This window comes from Talpa occidentalis, unplaced genomic scaffold (genome assembly GCF_014898055.3).
Source record: "Talpa occidentalis isolate TD23 unplaced genomic scaffold, MPIMG_talOcc4v2.1 talOcc4.2, whole genome shotgun sequence".
Classification (NCBI taxonomy): domain Eukaryota; kingdom Metazoa; phylum Chordata; class Mammalia; order Eulipotyphla; family Talpidae; genus Talpa; species Talpa occidentalis.
The window spans coordinates 55,059,144-55,083,165 of NW_023602073.1; the positions used below are offsets into that span (position 1 = coordinate 55,059,144).

General features: G+C 36.0%; 1 pseudogene; it reads left to right on the forward strand.

Annotated features, from left to right (window-relative positions):
- The first annotated feature begins 17,150 nt into the window (after positions 1–17,150).
- Positions 17,151–17,277, forward strand: LOC119253659 (U2 spliceosomal RNA; annotated as a pseudogene).
- The last annotated feature ends 6,745 nt before the right edge of the window (positions 17,278–24,022 follow it).

Below are 24,022 nucleotides of genomic sequence, written 5' to 3' on the forward strand. Positions count from 1 at the left end.
GTTTTTTTAGGTAAGCTTCACTCAGGTGTGCATTTTACATAATCTGACAGGAAACAGTACACAATAATGGATTAATGGAAGAAATTTGAGTAGAAATACCTGGGAATTGGAGTCTGTAATCCTGTAGAATCAACTATTTCATAGTTTCTAAAACAGTAGTTGTGATTCCTTCATATAAAATGGCAGAATACTAATGTATTTTGTAACAGTGACAGAAACATCTATAAGCATGACGTTGTATAAGTTATCATTTATGATGTCCAAAGCTATTAAGAATCATCAGAGCTTCGTTTTCTCCATTGATTAAGTCAATTTTCCTCATTTTCATTTTTTAGAATATCTTGTGGGCAAACAAGTGGTATCAGGCACCATTGGTAAGTGTGTGTGCAGTAATGCCTCCTATTTCTTTGTCCTGTGAGGATGCACGTGTCTCTGTATTTTTTCTCCAGCTGAGGTTTAAATTAATACAAAAAAAATTAAGTATTGAATATTTTTCCACATTTGAACATTTTTTACTTTATGTGCCATTTCATACATTATATAGATTGATTTTTATATATTTCTTTTCAGGAGATCTTCTGAAACGCATGGGTAAATCATCTCTGACAACCTTTTATTCCCATAGCCCTTAAAATGACAGCTCTCTTCAAGTTGTTAACTTTCCCTGCTGTAAATCCTTTAACCTGTGTGTTGACCAACTTCTCTGCTGTTTATAATTCTATACTCAGAAAGTTATGAAATTGCCCCATATTAAGATCTTTCCATTTCTCTTTCCTTATATCTCACTCTTAAACAACCTCTATTTTCTTCATCCCTTTTCTGTCTTTCCCTATGAATTTATGCTTTCTTTTTTGTCTGGATGCCACAGTTTCATTATGAATGTAGTGAGATGAAGAACATTTATCAGCCAGACACAGGGCTTCCACTCCACATAGATGTTCTGGTCCTCCATGATGTACTGCCAGTATGAGTGCCTGTTGCAATGCATTTGATTTCCCCAAAGCCTTAAGAAATGAGATAAGGCCCCTCACATGTTCAATAGGGTTTCTCACCTTGTGGTCCTAAAAAGACTGTAAATTCAAATTGCATTACATGGTCATGTGTGGATTTCAGTCTCCCTGTGCCACAGCCCTTCATCATATCAGACAAGTGTTCCCATTACACAAACATGCACACATGTTTTGCTTAAATTTTTCTTTGTTGTGGTCATTTTCAACTATCATCAATGTGAACAAGTATCTGCACACATGACTTTGCACAGAAGACATTTGAGGGCCTCCCCAGTGGCACAGCGGGTTTAGCGCTGCACTGTGAAGCTGTCCGCAGACTTTGCAGCGCAGGTTTGATTCCTGGCTGGCCAGGGAGAAACCCACATGGTGAGCAGACCTCTCCTGCCTTTGCCCGCTGCTCCCCTCAGCAGTGTCTTTGGTCCATATGCCTGTTTTTCTCCCCACTCTCTCTGGTGAATTCTCTCACCCTCCTGCTCCTCTCATCTGTACCCCAGTTCTTGTGTAAATAAATAAAATTTTAAAAAAGAAGATATTTGAACTATGAGTGCTGCTACAGATACATATTTGGAAGGATGTGTGCCTTCCTGCCTGCTTTCTATTATGTTTGATATACCTTTCTTATGTAGAGGTGAATGTTTCCATTTTATTATGAAAAGAGTTACAGACTCTAATGCCAACTCTGAATTGTTCTGTCTAATCAGTTGATGTAGAGGCATCTTTCCTCTTAAGTATATTTTTCACCATAATTATCAAATGTTGGCATTTACATACTGGCATCTGTGTCATTTGTTCAGATTAAATTAAGACATTCCTGGAAATCCCTTATAAAATTTCCATTTTATAAGTCATATTCCTTCATTTTATGTGATTTTAAAAGGGAAGTTTAGTACAGGAGTGAGCTGAAATATAAACACATATAACAAAGCTTCCTATTAATGGATTTAAATACATGTGGTGAATGGCAGCTCTTGGTAACCTAACAAAGTTTGTTTTAGGAGCACAAGGTCAATCTTTGCTAAATCAATATTTTTGAGATTTTAATATTCAGCATGACTAATAAAACACAAGAAATAGCTAACCAGCCAGTTATCAGGCATCTATCATGAATTTTATTTTCCATTTAGATATCTGACAGTCTGCATATCTATCTCTCTATTCATCTATCCACTCATTCATCCATCCATTTATCCATCTGTCTATACATCTATCAATCTACTGATCTATCTATGTGTCTATCAGTCATCACTGTGTAATTGTTTTCTACCACCTGTCTAATCTGTCCATATTTATTAGCACAGAACATGCTTAGGTTAAAAAATCAAATAACAAAAGTCTTAGAAATGTCAAAATGCTGCTTTGACATAAGGTAGCTAATTATGTACCTAATTGTTTTCTTTTTTCACTGCATTCAGTCATTTGTCTCCCTATAATTATTGTGTAAATTGTGTTCAGTGGTCACCTGATAAGTTTAATTCTGTGTGCATATTTAGCAATAACATGAATTTTAATCACATTGTTTGATGTGCTACTTACATCTTCTTTCCATTTCCTTTTTCAGATGAAATCCAGAGAAAATTGGGTAAATTATATGGTGGAACTTTACACCCATGTCCCTTTGAAATGACTGTTCATTTCATGTCTTAGGCATTCTCTGTCTTTTCCACAGTGGTGTTCTTTGAGCTGCCTTTCATTTGAACCCAAATACCACCAACCCCAATTTTTGTTTACATAATTATGTCCTAAAACTGATACCAGGAAATAAGGATCACTAAAACTGGCTAAGGACAGTGCCCAAATAGTTTACCAGTCATTGACTAGTTCTTCACCCACATGCAAAATTCAAGACAAACTCAGGTTCAGGGAACAACAACAATGGGATTTATTTAACAAACAAGTGTAAACAAAGAGTCACTGAGGCCACAAGTGGCCAGATACCTCACCCCAAAGTCATGTATAAAAGGCATCTAAGATGGGGTCTTCCTACTACTTAGGGCCTGGAGCATATGGAAGCCAGACTATAGGCTGGGACACAACTCATGAAAACAGCAGAAGACACAACAGAAAATGCTCACTGGAGCCTCCAGTACGGGCCAGCACTGTTCTAGACAAGCAACACTCCAAATAGCAGCAATAGCAGTCAAATTACCCAAGTGGCCCATACTCACACAGCTTAGGGAGCACCCAGCTCCAAGTCCTAGCCTTCCCATCAGGGATGTAACAAAAGCAAAGCTGGGAACAGTTTCAGTTGCTTGACAACCTGCAAAGCTTCTCAACTTTTTTCCTCTGAGGTTGGCTGCTGAAAGCCTCTCTGTGCCCTTTGGTGGTCTGCAACTGACTTCCAGAAGATCAAATGTGGTGGGGGCAGGAATAGCTGACCCCGGAATGGCTGAATCCTGAAAACACTGAAATCCTGAAAATGCTGAATCCCAGGGGCTGTTTCTGCAGACCCTTGTATTTCTTTTTTTTTTTAATAATAAATTTTATTTTTATATTCCCCATACAATTGCAACCCCCCCCCACTCTGGCCCCAATCCCTCCCCTCCCGACCCCATCCCCCAAAAAGTGTCTCTGGTTCATAGTTTTTTGTTGATTTTGATTTTCACTTTCTTATAGTTATTTATTTTCCTGGTCCCTTATTTAAGTTTTCTAGATCCCTGCTACGAGTGAGAGCATCCGGTATTTTTCTTTTTCTTTCTGGCTTATTTCGCTGAGCATGATCCCTTCCAGCGCCATCCATGTTGCTGCAAATTGCATGTGTTTATCTTTTTTGAATGCTGAGTAATATTCCATGGTATACATGTACCACATCTTCTTGATCCAGTCATCTATTTTTGGGCATTTGGGCTGTTTCCAAAGCTTAGCTATTGTAAATAGTGCTGCTATAAACATAGGGGTGCAGGTGTTCTTTGGAATTGATGTTTCTGTGTCCTTTGGGTAAATACCTAGGAGTGGAATTGCTGGATCATATGGAAGCTCTATGTTTAGTAGGTCCAGAAATCTCCACACAGCTCTCCATAGTGGTTGGACCAGTTTGCACTCCCACCAACAGTGCAGAAGAGTTCCTTTTTCTCCACACCCTCACCAACATTTGTTGTTGCTAGTTTTTTTAATATGTGCCATTCTCACTGGTGTAAGACGGTATCTCATGGTAGTTTTGATTTGCATTTCCCTGATTACGAGTGATGGTGAACATTTTTTCATATGCCTGTTGGCCATTTGCATTTCCTCTTCAGAGAAGTTTCTTTTTAGGTCTTCTGCCCATTTTTGACAGGATTATTTTCTTTGTTGTTGTTGAGTCTCATCAGCTCTTTGCAGATTTTTGTGATAAGTCCTTTATCATTAGTGTTGTGTGCAAAAATGTTCTCCCAGTGGGTGGGGTTTTTCTTTGTTTTTGTCATTGTCTCTTGCTGTGCAGAAGTTCTTTAATTTGATGTAGTCCCAGCTGTTTATCTTTGCCTTCACTATCACTGCTTTGGGTGATGTGTCTGTAAAGATGTCTTTGATGTGCATATCCCGTAGTGTGTCACCTATATTTCCTTCTATGTATTTTATGGTTTCAGGTGTTATGTCTAGTTCTTTAATCCATTTTGAGTTGATTTTTGTGTATGGTGTGAGGTAGTGGTCAAGCTTCATTCTTTTGCATGTAGCGACCCAGTTTTCCCAGCACCATTTATTGAACAAACTTTCTTTGCTCCAATGCATAGTCTTTGCTCCTTTGTCAAAGATTAGTTGACCATAAATCTGTGAGACCCTTGTATTTCTTATCATAGTCTTTACTCCCACTTAAACTTTGCCATATTTTGTCTCAGCTATTCATCCTCATCTATGCAGCCCTCCAGAAGGCACCACATACAACAGTCTTTGCCTTCAGCCCTGTTATAAAATGTGCTATCTATATCTTTTCCCTTCCTTCTTTTCCTTAGCTTACAATCATTTGTTCTTTCTTATACAATGTTTATATCCTGTCTTCCAGACACTAGTTTCCTTATGCATTATGTAGCCTGCACAGTCTTACAGCTTTAGAATTTCTCTTTACACAGTTGTATATGAATACAGAAATATACAACACACATATCATTACACATAAAAATGTGTATCTTTGCATATACACACATTTTGATAGATAAAAATATATCCATAGATTGCATGTATCTCTATGTTAGTATATGGATAAAATGTGAACCTTTAAAACATGTTATTCATGCGTATATGTGATATTTCTATACATTAAATGCTGGAAAATTATCATTATGCTAGAATGTTTAAAAGTCATGCGTCCATACTTTGAAACAGACATGCCACCAACTTAAGAGGTGATAAATATATCTAGATTTATTCATTGTGGCTTCAATGTCCATAGTCATTGAAAGGTTTGTGGATTCAACAAAGGAATTTGTAAAATGTGAGCTTGAGAATGATCTTCTCTCATTTACTTAATTTTCCATTGGTTTCCAGGTACCACATCTTAGTACCAATTCTATTTCCTGTTATAATCCTTTCCACTTCAGTCCTTGCTGCTATTTGCGATTTTGATTATAAAGCCAGGGCTATTGAAAAAAAAATAAGCTTTCACAATTGTGCAGCAGGATTATGAATCTTACAGTGTTTGTTCAATAAATATCTTTCAATAATGTATTTTATTATAGTCTCATGACTTGATATAGCCATAGTTTGTCCTATGTTTTTCTTTCTTTTGTTTTTCTAAAGATATGTCCAAAAGTTTTTTTTTTTTTTGTCAAAAGCCCTAATATATCATTAAAAGAAATATAAAAGTAATATCTTCCTTTTCTAAGGGCATTTTTTTCCAGCTTGATATCTACTCACCTGCAAAGTAATGGAACATAGGAATTTATCTCGTAATGCAAACGGCATGGTTCATAGACTGTTGTGATGCTTAGTCTTGAATTAATGGTCTGTCCAACACAGTCGTTTTCATGGTCACACTTCACAGTCTCATCTGTGTCTGTTCCTGTGTGTATGTGTTTATGAACAAAGGACAAATATGCAATGAGACTTGATCTTGTTCCTCCAAAGGCAAACCTATTTGGCATAATCACCTGATGTCTTTCCCTTCTCATTTCCTTTTGTAGAAAGATTTGTGGAATTTCTGGACAGCACTGTCTTTCAGGGTGATAAAATTTTGACACTTCATTGGCACACATACTCTGTTTTGAACCAGTGTAACTATGAAAGTTTACATTTCATGTAACGTTTTTGTTCCCTGCTTTTGTGACATTGTATCTTCATTTTATTAAAGTTGTTTTCTCTCCTTTATTTCTTTTTTCCAGATAAGAAAGAACATGACCAAGGCAAGTCCCCATCACACCCTTTGCATATGCTTTGTGTCACTAAACAGTTCCAGAAATTATGGTCACATCTCTTGCATTTCAAACCCCCAGTCCACAGATGGTGATATCTAGTTGGTTTCCCATTGAAAGGAATGAAAATCTACTTGATAACAAACAACAAACAGCACTTCTAACTGGGGATGGAAATGTCAAAATGAATTTGGTAGGTGATGTTAAAGCAGGAAGCCAGGAAGTTGTAAAAGTCATCTGAGATCATTGTCAGAGGACACACTTTCAACAAAAATAGGATCCCATGTCACAGTGTTGTTAAGGATGCAGCTATGAAAGGAACAGAGACTGGCCTCTGCCTATGCAAGTTCATCAACTGCATTAAATATCTACAGGATACTAATAACACACAATTCCATGGTCTAAGGTATCAAACTGATCAGGGTCATTTTTCCAGAAACAGAGAATTTCAAATGGGCATCCATCTCATTGTAATTTATTTGTATGGCTAGTTACAGTTACATCTGCTTCTTGTTCCTTTGTCTTCATCTCTCAAAGAGTCTTTTCCTAAACTGCAATGCACATCTATTTTTACACAATTTTGTCTTATGTCCCAAGCATTCTGAACAAAGTGTGCCCCCAGGATGGGCTCCTTGCTTTGCCTTGTTGTAATCTATGGAGTCATGTCCTTTAAGGATGATATATGTACCTTTTGAGGTATGAAATTTTTACAGTTTCTGAAAGTTTTTCTCCAAGCTTTGTTCATATTGAACCTCTTCTCTGACATTTACTATGATTTTCCATCATTTTGCTAAGATAAATGTCAAGCAGGCATTCCTTATACAAAATTGTCAGGAAACCTGGTCCTCCTTAATGGGTTAAAGGAAGAATTTTGAACGAGAAATGTCCAGGAACCTGAGTCTGATTTCCTCCAGCAGCACATTCTAAGTAGGTTCTAAATTGATGTGTGACTCCTTTATATAACATGGCCAGAGCTATTACGCATTTTGTAACAGTGTAACAGTGACAGACGAGTTATAGGTCAGATATTGTATAAGAAAAGCCTAAGTGATGCCCCAAAGTATTAAGCATGTTTGTGAGTCGGGGACACCAGAGCTTCCCTTTCTCATTTTTTCTCTATTGCCTATATTCAGTCCTCTCTCCTCATTTTCACCTTTTAGGCCATCTTGTGAACAAACAAATGATATCCAGCACTCTTGGTAAGTCTGTGTGTCAGAACAGCTTCGTGTGTCTGTGTGCCTGGTCAGTGTACATGCATGTGCATGTGTGTTGTGTCTCTATCCTAATGTTTTAAATCTATATTTGAAAAATTTTCCAAATGTGAAGATTTTGTGTCTTTGTTTGCTATTGACATTGATTATTCCATTTTGTTTTTCAGAAGATCTCCAGAAAAGAATGGGTAAATCATCTCACCAACCCTTTACTTCCATACCCCTTTACAGTGACTGCTCTCCTGGTGTCCTTAATGTTCCTGCCTTAAATCCTGTAGCCCATGTCTTTATCCTTTCTTCTCCTGATGTTTATAGTTGTCTTCTCAAATTCTGGTTTATAAAATCACCCCCACATTAAGAACTTTCCATTTCTCTTCCCCTACATCTCATTCTTTCACATCCTTTCCTTATTTCATTCATGCTGTCCCTCTTTCGAAACTTTTATTTCCTCTTTCTTGATGAGACATGCCATGGATCATTTTCATGCAGTGAGATGAAGAAAATTTTAGCTGATAGTCACATGGCTTCCATTTCACATAGATGTTCTGAAAAATGACCACTGACTCAGACCACTCAGTAACTCATACTGCAATTATGAGTGCCCACTGAGATGCATTTGGTTTTCTCAATCCTAAAGAAATGGGTAAAGCCCCTCATATGGTCAACAAGTTTTCTCCCTTCATGGGCCCACAGATGGTAAATTCAGATTCCTTTACATTGCCATGTGTAGATTTTAGTGTAACTGTGACCCTGTCCTTATATTGGCCAAGTGTTTGCACATACACGCATATTTTACCTAAATTTTTCTTGGTTCTTTGTTGTGATTGCATACCATCATCCCCAATGTAAACATGTCTTGGCTCATGTGACTTTTCACTAAAGATATTTGACATATGAATGCTGCTACAGATAAATTTTGGAAGAATATGTCCTTCCTCTCTGCTTCCTGTTATATTACTTACTTCCTGTTATATTCCTTACTTCTGTAGAGGTGAATATTATCATTTTATCCTGAAAATAAGGTAGTAGTTTCAATGCCAACTCTTTGAATTGTTTTGTCTAGTCAGTTGGTATAGGGGCATCTTGTCACTTAAATATGTATTTTTTTCACTGTGGATTCTTATATCTTCACTTCCATAGTGTCAGCTGTTTAAAATTTGTCCAGACTAATGTATGATATTTGACTTAGAGTCCCTTTTTCTGCTATTTCACATGTCATCTTTATTTCCTTTGTATGATTTTAAAAGGAAAGCTTTGTTCTGGAGTGATTTGAAATAGAAACATATATAAAAACTTTTCTTATTAATGGATTTAAATATTTGTTGTAGATAAGAGCTACAGGGAACTTAACCAAATTTGAGGGGGATTTTGTCAATGTCTACTAAATTAATTTTTTTGGAGAATTTAACATAAATCATGGCTATGGTAAACACAAGGAATAGAATTTATCTCTGTTATCAGTCTATCATAATCTTATTTTCCATTCTCCATGCATCTGCCCATCACTCACTCAGTCTATGCATTTGAATACTATCAATCTATTTTCTATTTATCATCCATATATATCTTTAGCACAGAACATGTTTAAGCTAACAAACTAATAACAAAAGTCTTAGAAATATCAAATTGCAGCAGAAATTTTATAAGGTAGCTACCAGGTTTGTTTTCAGTTGTTTTCTTCATTCAGGACATTCAGTAATTTTTTTCCCTTTTATTTTTTTATAAATGTTAATAAAAATGGAAAGACTTCAGTCAGTTTTCTCTGTTTGAATCTACACACCTCTATCTGTACCTACATTTGTGTGTGTTTAGACCTTTGTGTGTGCATTGGTAGTTTTAAATGGTAGGTTTAATTCTGCTTGCATGATTAACAAGAAAGTTGAATTTTGATCACCTTTGTTTTCCATGATAGTGACATTTTCTTTCCATTTCCTTTTTCAGATGACATCCAGAACAAATTGGGTAAATTATCTGATGGAACTTTACTCCCTTGTCCCTTTGTAATGACTGTTCATGTCTTTAGCATTCTCTGCCTTTTCCCAGGTGATATTCACTGCTCTCCCATTCTTTTGAATCCATACATCATCATCCTCAATATTTGTTTATATAATTCTGTCTTAAAATTTTCCATACATTCTTTTGCCTTCCTTCTTTTCCTTAATATACAACCATTTTACTGTTTCTTTAATATGTTTATAATCTGTCTCTAGGACAGATTACTCATTGGAGAACATAAATGGGCTTCTGCCTTTTGGAGTATCACTCCATACAGATGCATACAAACAGACACACAACACACACATATACTTGAATACAAATAAATTTGTATATTTTTATATCTACATATCAATATATAGAGAGAGATAGGCTGTGTCTCTTTTCAGGTTGTACCAATACATGGATAAAATGGTAAACTGTATGACATATTAATCACATTTATATAAAATATTATACACAGTCAATGCTGGAAAATTTTTTATTGCATGAGAATCTTTAAAAGGCAAGCTGCCATTCTTTGAAATGGACAGCTTCTCCAATTTAAAAGAACTTGTGTATTTCCAAATTTGTTAATTGTAGTTTTAATATCCATAGTCCTTGTAAAGTCTATAGGGTTACACAGGGATTGATTTGCATGATGTAAGTCTGAGACTGTCTGTTTACTCCTTTTATGATATTTCCTATTGGATTCCAGGTAAACTCATGTTTCAAATACTAGTTCCTGCTTTTATTCCTTTCCTATTTTACTTGTCTCTATTATCAATTTTGTTTATAAAACAAGTGCTACTGAAAACTACAAATCTTTTTTTAACATTTGTAGTAAGATTATGTATTTTCTATAATAATAATTCAATAAATATATTGTCATTATCAGTTTCTAAGGTTGTTTCATGACTAGAAATATCAGTAATATTCCAATGTTTTTTGTTTTAAAGATTTTGTCTAAAAATATTTTTTTCTGAAACCATAATGTATCACTAAAATTAATGTCCTCCAATGCTAAGGACATTTTCCAATTTTGCATTATTGCCAGGGGTAGTAGAAAAAGGGAAAATAACTTTTTAATGTATTGTGGCCTCTCTACCACCTGGGGCCTCTGCACCTGTGTGCATATGGCCTCTCTATGCACCTGTGTGTATTTGAAAGAATTGGATAAGACATTCCTGCATGACTGCTTTAAGACAATGGCCCATATCATGAGACAACTGAGGATGCCTGGCTAGGTAGCTATTTGACTGATTGTGTGGCCATGATCTCAGGTGGTCTGAGGAGTAGCTCAGGGATTACACCATGTATTTGCATGGGAAGTCCTCCCTGTATATGTGGCCAACATGTCCCTTCCTGTTCCCCATAAATTTTATTATCCTTTGTCTCCCCTATACCCTGTTCCTCCTGCCATTGTCACATAATCAATCATGCTTGTTCATTACTGCTAATAAATAGCAAGGGGGCTGCTCACTGAGCAGCAGAGTCTTGCCTTGCAAACCTGTTGCACAGCTCATTCCTCAGTGTGTCCCTGGGAATGTGCTGTCATGTTCCTGACCACCGGAAAGTCTAAAGTAGAGTTTATAAGGCTGTTGTTACAAAGAGAGTTTTAATAAATGATCCAATACTGTATGATTCCTGGGCAGACATTAAATTCATATCCCTCAGTCTGTTCCTGGTTTTATACATTTCTGAACAAAGGACAAAATTACAATGAAGATTGATCAGGTTCCTATTTTGCATATTCATCTGATGTCATTTCCTACCTCATTTCATTTTTTTCATAATCATTTGGGCAATGCAAAGCAGCAGTGTTTTCCAGGGTGATCAATCATTCCAACTTCATTGGTCCTAATACTCTGTGTTTTGAATCATATGAACATAAAAGGGATTCAAAGTTTTGTCCTCTTGCTGTTCTGAAATTGTGTCTCCATTTTAAGATTTTTTTCTTTTTTTTTTTTTAGATAATAAAGAACATAACAAAGGCAAGTCCCAATTATATCTTTTTCATATGTTCTGTGTCCATAAGTAGTTCTAGATATTATGATAATGTTTCCAGTAATTGCCACATCCCTGTCCAAAAATTGTGATATATAACCAGAGTTTTCCTTGGAAAATAATGTGAAACTACTTGAAAACCACAAAAAGCACTTAAAGGTCCAGTTGGGATGTCAAAATCAATTTGCAAAGTTAGGTTAAACCAGGAAGCCAGGAAAAGTTGTCAGAGATCATTGGCAGAGGACACATATTTTAACAAGAATGGGGTCATCCCACTTCACGGTGATGTTAGAGGTAGAGTCATGAGAGAAGCAGTGAGAAGGATCCGTCCAAGTTCATCAAGTGTATTAAACATCCATAGGTTGCTAATAACACAATTACAAAGACCAAGTTAGATGAATGTTACATCATTACATCATTATTTCAAAAACACATAAATGCAGGGTGTGATGCATAACAATTGTATACACCTAGTCACAGTTTCATCTGTACTTTGTTCCTTTAAACAACCCCCAGTATTTCTCTTTCTCAACTCTACTACACATCTATTTTGAACAATTTTGTCTCATTCTCCATTCATTCTGTACAAAGTTTGCCTATTCATCTCGTATATGGTGACCCATGATGATCTCTCTGTTTTGTTTTGTCCTCATAACCTATGAAATGAATTTCTTTCTGCCAGGAGACTTTTGTGAACAATATGCCTTTTGAGGTTTAGATTTTTTAATTACTGACACATAAGTTTTCTCCAAAATCAGTTCATGTAGACTGTCGTTTCTTCCACCGGCTACATGAGTTTCCTTCATTTTATAAATATAAAATTCAATCAGGCATGTGTTCTACAAAAACTGACATGAAACAATATGCATTAATTGCACATTGTTAAGCGATGAGTTTGTAAGAGAAATGTCAGGGAACCTGAGTTTGATTTCTCCCATGAGCTGCTTTTCAGTAGTTTCTAAATTTATGTGTGTGACTCCTTTATATAACATGGTCAGAGCTATAACATACTACATATAAGAAACAACTATAGATAAGAAATTGTGTAAGAAATGCCTAAATGTTGTTGCAGACTTTTAAGAAACTTTTGATGAGGATGATAGCAGAGCTTCCATCTCTTTTTTTTTTTTTCTCTATTAACTTGAGTCCTTTATCTCATTTTCATTGTTTAGACTCTTTTGTTGACAAACAAGTGACATCAAGCATTCTTGGTAAGTGTGTGTGGTAGGACCACTTCTTGTGTCTGTTGCCTGTCCAGGTGCTTGTGTATATTGTGCTACTTCTCCACTAGGATAGGTTTAAATTTATACTTGAAGTTTTCAACATTTGGCTGTTCTCTAATTTTGCAGATAAATTAATAATTTGCTTAGAATCCACTCTTGTTTTTATGTCATCTTCTTTTGTGTGATTTGAAAAAGTGAGCTTTATTCAGGAATAAGCTGAAATATAACTACATATTAAACAAGGCATATATTAATGGTTTCAAGTATATGTTGTGAATAATAGCTGCCAGAAATTTAACATAAATTTCCTTAGGAGCAGTAGGTCTATGTTCTCTAATTCAATATTTGTGAAGATTTTAACATACAGCACAGATGCCACAAATGCAAGAAATAGCTATTTATCCCTGTATCAGTCTATTATCTATCTTACTTTCTATTCATGTGACTCTCTATTAATCCAACAATCCATTTATACTGTATGTATGTATGTATGTATGTATGTATGTATGTATGTATATATGTGTCTATCTATCTGCAGTTTTTCAGTCCTTCCATCTATCCATTTTTTCTATCATCTATATATCTCATCTGTCATTCATGTATCAACTATCCAAATATTTATCACTGTCCATGCATTATCTGTCTAGCATCATCTTTATTTAGTAGCTCAGAACATGTATATGGTAACGGACAAAATATTTATACATATAAATGTGAAAATGAGCCAGAAATTTCACTAATTAGCAACGAGGAATATATACCTATTTTTTTCTCTATTCACTACACTCTGTTATTTTTTCCCATTTAAATTTCATGCACATTTTCCTAAATATAGTGAACCTTCAGTCAGTATTCTTTTTTTGTAGCTACATACGTGTATATGTACTTACACTCTTGTGAGTGTATATGTGTGTATGTGTGTTCACAAACTGCATTATAGGTTTAATGTTGTATGCGTATTGATCAAAAATTTGAATTTCATTAGTAGTTGTTTTCCATGGTACTTACATTTTTTTTCCATTTCCTTTCTAGATGACATCCAGAAAAAAATGGGTAAATTTTCTATTGGAACTTTCTTTACTCCCATGTCCCTTTAAAATGACTACTCATTTCTTGTCTTTAGCTTTCTCTGCTTTTTTATTTATATGACATTTATTTCCAGTCCCTCTTAGAATCTGTACACATCATCTCTCAATTTTTGTCCTTATAAATCTGTCCTTAAAAATTTGTTCCATCTCCTTTTTCTTAGTTATATCTCAATTTTCAATTCTATTCTTTCTTAAACATTGTTCATATGTTTTCCAGAGGATTCCCATAGTTTCCTTATTTGTTAGGAAAAAAATTAACAGTCTTAGGGCACTAGGAATATCACTTCATACATTCATACACACACAAACACATACATGCATTATTATACAATAAATATGTATTTTGCATGTACACATATAAAGGTATTTCTATATATAGAAATGTACATATCTATCTCTATGCTACTATATGTATGAAATGGAAGTCTTTGTGACATATATGTATTATACATACATATATAGTGTAATATTTAACAAATTCTAGATATGATTACTGCATTAGAATCTATAAATATTTCCATACTCTGAAATGAACAACTCCACAAAACCTAAGAGATGATAAATATCTCCAATTTTGCTAAGTGTTATTTTACATTTATGGTCCAAGAGAAGTCTAGTTAATTATACAAACTGTCCATGTGTAAAATGTGAGTTTGAGTCAACCTCTTCTGCTTTTGTGATATTTCCTTAGGTTTCCAATATCAAATACCTATTTCAAATACTATTTCCTGTCTTAGTTTTTTTCCACTTTCGTACTTGCTACAATTTTCAATTGTGTTCATAAAACAAGTGCTAATGAAAACTACGAAGGTTTTTGATGTTTGTAGAAGGACTATGTATCTTACAGAGTGGTCATCAACTATCTTTTGATTATGAATTCTTTTTTTAAAGATTATTTATTTATGCATACAAGAACTGGGGTACAGGCCAGAGGTGTGGGGTGGGTGAGTGAGAACATTCCCCAGAGACAGTGTGGGAAGGAGAACAGGCACACTAAGAGAAAACACTGCTGAGGGGAGTAGCAGGCGAGACAGGAGAGGTGTGCTGCGCCATGTGGGTGGATAGCTCCCTGACCAGCCAAGGATCAAACTTGCTGCAGAGGCTGTGGATAGCTTCATAGTACTGTGCTTAGCTCCTTGCACCACCAGGGAGGCCCCTGATTATGAATTCTTGTGCTATACTAATGACAAGCTATATCTGTAATATTTCCCATGTTTTCCTTTCCTTTTCTTTTTAAAGTTTTTGTACAAAATTACATTTTTCAAAAACACTAAATATCACTAAAAAGTAATATCTTCCCATCTAAGGACATTTACTGAGGCAATAGAACATGGGAATATATCTCCTAATGTATGGAGCAGACTTCATAAGATTGTGGGTAAATAGAGTTTGGGCAAATTGTTCTATTCTGCATGCTTCCTAATCATACTTTAAGTATTTATCTCTTGTGTCTACTCCTGTTTATATTTGATTAGGAACAAAGGACAAATGTACCTTGATGATTGACCTTGTTTTTCCAAAGGGAATGCTAGTTTTCAAACTCATCTAATGTTTTCCATCTCATTTCCTTTTGCAGTATATTTGGGGATGTAAAACACCATTGTCTTCCTGGGTGATAAATGATTCAAACTTCACTGGCCCCAGTACTCTGTGTTTTGAAACACAGTGTGAACATTAAAGGGTTTCAGATTTTTGTTTTCTGCCTTCCTGAATTTGTGCCTTTATTTTTTGTTACTATATATATTTTTTTATTTTTTTCATATAAGAACACCATCTCATTGAATATATTCTGATTCACTAAATAGGCTCAGATATTATGATCATGGTTGTAACAATTCCTACCCCCATTTCCATTTCCAGTCCAAAGTTTGTGATATCTAGCCACGGTTTCCCATTTAAAAGGAACATAGGACAACTTGAAAACAAACAAACATGCAGCACTTCCAGATTGAGGTGACAATGTCCAAGTTAATTTGGAACTTAATGTTAATTCATTAAGCCAGATAGTTGTAGGGGTAGTCTGAGATCATTCTACCATTCGTCAGTAAGAATGGGATCCTACTTCACAGTGATAGTAGAGGTGGAGCCATCAAAGGCGCAATAAGTGTGGCTATTCAAGTGTCTTTAATCACCGAAGGTAACTAATAACACACAACTACATAAACTAAGGTAGAAGACTACTAGATCATTTAGTCATTTTTACAGAAATAGTTAAATACAGGATATGATCCATGACAATAGTAATTTATTTCTTTCTCTTCTGAGTCACAGTTTCTTCTGCTCCTCTTTCCTCTCTCTTCATTTCCCAATGATTCTCTCCTCAACTCCATTACATATCTATGTTTACAGAATTTTTTCTCATGCCCCAGTCACTTGACCAAATTTTCCTGCTTCAACTCTTTTCCAGTTTCCATAGCATGGACTCTCTCCTTTATCTTGTCATTATAATCCATGCAGTCAGATCCTTTTTTTAAGGTGACATTTTATGAATGGCATGCCTTTTGAGGTTTGGAAATTTTACAGTTTCTTACATACAGATTTTTTTCCAGTCTTGGCTCAGGTAGAAACTCATTACTGCCATTTACTACTTGTTTTTCTTCTCTCGCTTTCTATAGATAAATAGATAGATAGATAGATAGATAGATAGATAGATAGATAGATAGATATAGAAAAAGATATATACACACACACATACTGGACTCAGGCATGCATTTTAGAAAAACTGACATGAAATGTGTGTATTAGTGGGTTAAGGTAGAATTTGTGATTAGAAATGTTGATGAAACTGAGTCTAATTTCCTGTAGAAGCAACTTTGAGTAGTTTCTAAATCAGTGTCTATGACTCCTTTATATAACTTGAGTAGAAAAATGACATATTTTGCAGCAGTGAAAGAAACAGTTAAATCTAAGAAATTGTGTGACAATTTTGTCCAAAGTTGGGAAGAAAGTTTTTATAAAAAGGAAAAGAGATTTTCCTTCTTATTTGTTTTTGCTACTGAATAAATTAATCATTTTCCCTCATATTCATGTTTTAGAATATTTTATGGAGAAAGATGGGATATCAGGCACCCTTGGTAAGTGTGCAACCACAGATCCTTGCTGTGCCTCCGTGTGTGTGTGTGTGTGTGTGTGTGTGTTCTCCATCGTGGAGGTTTAATTTATGCATGAAATATTTGGCATTTGACAGTTCATTATTTTTGTCTCGTGCTACTGTTTACAATATTCATCCATTTTGTTTTACAGGAGAACTTCAGAAAAGTTTGGGTAAATTATCTCTGACAAACTTTTCCTCCATATCCCTTAAAATGATTATTCTCCTATCGCTTCTCGGCCTTTTGGCTAAGATCAAGTGTAGTATCTGTTCTTATCAGTTTAAAATGATTATTCTCCTGATGTCCTCAAGTTTCCCTGCCTTCATATTTAGATCTCCTGTTGACATACCCCTCTCCTTCTGTTCATAACTCTTTTCAACATTCTGGTTTATGAAATGCCCCATATAAAGATCTCTCCATTACTCTTTCCCTACATCTCATTCCTTCACATCCTTTAATTTTCATTCCTATCTGTCCTTCCATGTAAAGATTTTTTTTTTTTGGATGTAACATGTCACAGGTCCTTATGAATAATACAGCAAAATTGATCAGGCAGGCTTGTGGCTTCCATTCCACATAGATGTTCTAGAAAATGGCCATTAACTCAGGCTCTCTGAGATGCACTGCAAGTTGGAATACCCACTGCAAGGCATTTGATTTTTCTCAAACTTTAAGAAATTAGAGAAGCCCCCTCATATGTTCAAGAGGGTTTCTCCTACAAAGACTAAATTCAGATTGCATTTCATGGTCACGTGTAGATTTGAGACTCACCACGCTTCACCATATTGAATAAGTGTGTTTGCATACACAAATGTTTTACTTAAATTGTTACTGGGTCTTTTTGTGGATGTTCCCAACAATCATAAATGTGAACAAGCCTCTGCACACGTGGCTTTGCATATAACACATTTTACATAGGAGTTCTGCTACAGATATATTTTGTAAGGATGTGAGCCCTCCTGTCTGCTTTCTCTGATCTTTGATGTACCTTTGTTATGAAGAGGTCAATCTGTGCATATTTTTCAGAAAATAGGTAGACAGTCCAAAGCCAACTCTGAATTGTTCTGTTTACACAGTTGATGTAGAGGTATATTTTCCCTTGACTGAATTTTTCGCCATAAATATCAAATATTGTCACTTATATACTAGCAGCTGAGTAAGATTTGACCAGATTAACTTAAGACATTTGTCTTAGAAACCCCTTAAAAAACTGCCATTTTATAAGTCATCTTCCAATATTTTGTGTGATTTTAAAAGGGAAGTTTGGTTCAGGAGTTAACTGAAATAGAAACACGAATCAGAAGGCTCGATGTATGGACTTAGATATATGTTTTGAATGGATGCTGCGGGATCAATAACCCAGTTTTCCCTAGAAGCATTGTGTCAATCTTCACCAAATCAGTATTTTTGGGATTTTAACAAAAAGTGTTACTACTGTAAGCACAAGAAATAGTTAACGATCTCTTCATCACTCTACCATCTATTTTCTTTTCCATTCATCAGTCTATCTGTCTATCATCTATCATATCCATCAATCATCACCGTCCGTGTGTTTCCTATCTGCCTGTCTATCATTTGCCCATATTTAGTAGCACACACCATGCTTAAGCTAAAAAAAAAAAATAACAAAATACTTAGAAATGTCAAAATGCGCCTTTGACATAAGGTAGCTATCAGTTTTATGTACCTAATTGTTTTCTTTTTTTCACTGCATTTAGTCATTTTACTCCCTTGTAATTTTTGTGCAAATTTTCCTAAAAATGAGAACCTTCAGTTAGTTTTCTGACTCACTAAACTTGTGTATGTATACATGTGTGTAGTTGCAGGATTGGTTTAATTCTGTATGCATATTTAGCAATAACTTGCAATTTTATCACACTTGTATTCCATGATATTTACATTTTCTTTCCATTTCCTTTTTCAGATGACATCCAGAAAAAAATGGGTAAATTATGGTGGAGCTTTACTCCCACGTCCCTTTGAAATGACTGTTCATTTCCTGTGTTTCTCTTTCACTTCCTTTTCTCATGTGATATTCCTTGAGCTCCCCTTCTTTCCAATCTATACACCACTGTAGGGGCAAGATGGCACAGAGCAGGTTCTCTATGATCCCAGCAGATGGGTAAAAAAAGTCCTGTAGCCCTCAGTGGCTTTCTCAGGTGTTTATTGAGCTTTTACAAGTAGTGTAGCAACCAGGTTTATGGCAGGCAGGGGTGCCAGGGGACTTGGAGGACTTGGGATTTGCTGGTAGGCCTCCACGTCCCCAGCAAATCTTCACTCTTTACTGGCCCCTCTGGCATTCTCTCTCCTTTTCTCTCTCTTTTTGCCTCTACTTCTCCTGTCCAATACAAATACTGCAGCCATGGCCCACAGAAGTAAACAATACAACTGAATATAACAATGTAACAAATGCAGGTGCCCCTCATTATGCAATTAGGCATGCAATTCTATTGGCAGGAGGGCAGAAAAGCCTGAAAATTGTTTATGCTACAACCCCTCAGGGTTTTCCTTGGTTGACATCCATTTTTTTTTTTCTGTCTTAAACATTGTTTTCCAGAGACTAGTTTCATTATGCATTAAGTAATCTGGACAGGCTGATGGCTTTAGGAATTTCATGTCACACAGACACGTATAAACAAGACACACAACATGCACACTCATGTACATACATTTATTATTGTACAGAAAAATGTGTATATTTGCATATACATACATTGATGAAATATATCTGTGTAAATTGCATCTATCTATTAGAATTAGATTAAAATGGAAACATCTACACATATACTATGCATCTGTATATGCATCATTTTATGCACTAAGTGCTGGAAAATTATAATTGTATTACAATTTTGAAAATCAAGCTATCATGCTTTCAAGCAGATAACTCCACCAACCTATGAGATGATACATTTTTGTATATTTGTGAAGTGTAGTTTCAATGTCCATAGTCATTGAAGAGGCTGTGGGATTTCCACACATGGTTGAATTTTAAAATGTGAGCCTGAAACTGATCTCCTTTTATGAATTTTCTGTGGTTTCTAGGTACGAACAGATTTCAATTTCTATGTCCTGTTTTTGCAAACCTGTCTAATTTAGTACTTGATGCTATTTTCAATTTTGTTTCTAAAGCAAGTGCTACAGAAAACAACAAAGCTTTTTAATGTGTGTCACAGGATTATGAATATTATGGAGTGATTGTTCAACAAATATCATCTTTCCATAATGATTTTTTTTTAAGATTTATTTATTTATACAAGAACTGGGATACGGGTCAGAGGTGTGGGAGGGTGAGAGAATTCACCAGAGACAGAGTGGGGAGCTGGACAGGCCAATGGACCAAAGACAATGCTGAGGGGAGCAGCAGGCAAGAGAGGTGAGTTCTGCCATGCCATGTGGGTATCTCCCTGGCCGGCTGGGAATCAAACCCGTGCTGCAGAGGCTGTGGACAGCTTCACAGCATGGTGCTCAACTTACTGTGCCACCGGGGAGGCCCTCTGTAATGAATTTTGGTGGTAGTCTCATGACTTGATATATCCATAGGTTTTCCTTTCTTTTGTTTATTTAAAGCTTTTGTTCAAAAATATTTTTTTCACAAACCCTGAGATGTCACCTTAAGTTACAGTCTCCTAGTATAGGATATTTTTTCTGGTTTCACCTCTATTCAACTGGGAACACAGTAATTTATCTCTTGATGTATTCAGTAGGGTTCTTAAGGCTGCTGGTACACATAGCATTTTGAATAACTGGTCCAAATACTGTATGCTTTATTATATTTTTTATTTTATTTTATTTTCCCCTCTGGGGAACAGGCCAGAGGTGCAGGGGGGTGGAAAGATCCACCAGAGACAGAGTTGGGAACAGAACAGGCAGATCTACTGAGCTACACTGCCGAAGGGAGCAGCAGTCGGATCAGGAGAGGATTGCTGCGCCATGTGGGAATCTCCCTGGCCAGGGATCAAACCAGTACTGCAGCAGCTGCAGACAGCCTCATAGGTTGTGTCTCAACTCCCTGCACCACCAGGGAGGTGGTATGCTTTATGATCACATTTTAAGCAGGTATCTCAGTGTCTACTCCTGGTTGTATGTGTTTATGAACAGGGGACAAAGGTATGATGAAAAAAATCTTGCTCTTCTAAAGGCAATCTTATTTTGCATACTCATGACCTTTCCCATATGGTTTCCTTTTGTAGAAATATTTGAGGAATTGGACAGCATTGTCTTCCAGAGCAATAAATGGTTCAGTCTTCATTGGTTCCAAATGCTCTGTGTTTTGAATCAGTGTAAATATGAAAGGGCTTCAAAGTTTTACCTTATTTTCCTGAAATTGTGTCTTCATTTTATGTAATTTGTTTTTGATCCTGTTTTTTTCAGATAAGAGAGAACGTGACAAAGGCAAGTCCCAATCATCATTTTGCATATGTTGTGGTTCACTAACTATGTCCTGATATTATGATCATTTCTCCAGCAATTCCCACCCCCTAGTCAAAATATTAATATCTAGCCATTAAAATATTAATATTTAGCCATTCCTTTGAAAAGAATGAAAGGCTACTTGAAAATAAGCCAAAAACAACATCCAGCACTTCCAGGTGGAATGCAAATGTCAAAATGAATTTGGAAAGTGATGTTAAAGCAGGTGCCAGACAATTGTGAAAGTCATCGGAGATTATTGTCAGAGGACACAGGTTTCTACACAAATAGGATCCCAGTTCACAGTGATGTTAGGGGTGGAGCCATCAAAGAAACAGTGACTGGCCTCTGTCTATTCAGGTACATCAAGCATGTTAAATATCGACATGATGCTGATAACAAAGTTAATAGGCTAAGGTAAAAGACTTTTATCAGAAACAAAATGTCAAGGGCATGATCTATCTCAGTTTTAATTCATTTCTTTATGTAGTTAGTCATAGTTTCATCTGTTCCTTGTTCCTTTGTCTTCATCTCCCAGCGATTCTCTTCAAGTCCAATACACATCTATTTTAGACAATTTTGACTCCTTCCCTAGACATTCTGATCAAAGTGTGGCCCCTTCATCTCTTTTCCAGTTCCCCTGGGAAGGGCTCCATGCTCTTCCTTGTCCTTGTAATCTATAGAGCCAAGTCCCATCTGTTAGGTGACTTTTATAACAAGATGTCTTTTGAGGTTTGGAATTTTTAGTTTCTGATGTATAGGCTTTCTCCAAGCTTGACTCATGTACAAACCCATTCCTGCCACTTACTGCTTTGCTTTTTCTTCATTACATGTGTATTTTTTTTTAAGATTAAACCACTCAGACATGCATTTTACAAAACTGATGAAACTAGTGCACATTATAGTGTTGTTGGAGGAAATTTGAGTAGAAACATGCAGGAACTGAAGTCTGATTTCTTACAGAAGCAACTATTCCATAATTTATAAATCATTATTTGTGACTCCTTTATATAACACAGCAGAATAATAATGTATATTGTAAGTGACAGAATCATCTATATGTAAGATATTGTATAAGAATCACTTATGACATTGTAGTGCCAGTAAGGGCATAGCGCTGGTTCTCTATGATCCTGCAGACTGGTTAAGGAGAGTCCTGGAGCCCTCGGTGGCTTTTTCAGGCTTTTATTGAGATTTCACATGTAGTGTGACAACCAGGTACATGGCAGGCAGGGGTGTCAGGGGCCAGGAGTCCAGCAGGCATCTCAGCCCCCAACAAGTCTTTGCTCTTTCCTCTTTCTGGGCTCCCTGGTGCACTGGTCACCACCTGTGCTGCCATGGCACCGCCAGCATTGTCACAGGGTCACAGTCTTCTACTCCTTAGTCCCTCCTGAGGTCTTCAGAGGGCTCCTTTACCTGCCTTCTTGGATCATAGAGAACCAGCTCTGCCCCTTCCTGTGACTACAGATGTCCAAAACTATTGAGTGCTTATGGTATCACCAGAGGTTCCTTTTCTCATTTTTTTCTCGATTGAGTAAATTCAGTCGTTTCTTCTCATTTTCATTTTTTAGAATATATTGTGGACAAACAAGTGACAGCAGGAAGTCTTGGTAAGTGTGTGTACCATTACTCCTTCCTGTATCTTTGTATTGTAAGGGTGTGTGTGCCTGCTTTTTCCTCCAGCTGAGATATTTAAATTTATATTTGAAAAAAATTCCACATTTGAACATTCTTTACTTTGCCATTATATATATTATATACATTGATTATTCCATATTGCTTTTCAGAAGACTATTAGGAAAGAATGGGTAAATCATCTTTCTCCCGGTGTCCTTAACTTTCCTTGCTGTAAATCCTTTGGCCCATATGTTGACCTACTCTTCTGCTGTCTGTATTTCTATCCTCAAAAAGTTGACTTATGAAATTTCCCTATATTAAGATCTTTCCATTTCTTTTTCACTACATCTCATTCTCTCACAACCTCTCTTTTTCATTCCTTATCTGTCATTCACTATAAACTTTTCATCTTTTCTCATGATGAGACATGCCAGTTTCATTATGTATGCAATGAGATGAAAATTTATCAGGCAGGCATATTGTTTCGACTTCACACAGATGTTCTGGAAAATGAGGATTAACTCAGGCCCTCTGTGTTGCACTGCAAGTGTGAGTGCCCATTGTGAGGCATTTGTAATCCTCCATTAGACTCCTTTCTCCCCTTTGTTCCCACCCCATCACAAAAGCATATTGGGCTATGACTAAGAGTAAAGGAAGTGAGATATATTGCCATTTTTGTTGTGCTATATACATTTGTCCAAAAATAATTTAAGTCAATTGACATAGAACACTTTTTTTTGCCACTTTATATGGCATTTCTATTTTTTTTTTTGTATTTTAATTGAGATAGTCAATAATCAGGCATGAGTTGAAAAAGAAAGGCACAGAAAACAAGATATGTATTAATGGGTTCACAAATAAGTTGTGATTAGAAACTCCTAGAACTTCACCTAAATATCCTGGAGAAGTGGTGGGTCAGTACTCTTACATCGGTGTTTCAGGAGATTATAACTTAGAACATTGCTATTTCGGACACACACAAATGACTATCTTTCTAAATACCTGTTTATCCATTTATCTATCATCCTTCCACATTTATTATTTACTAACAAGGGACTTGTACAACAAC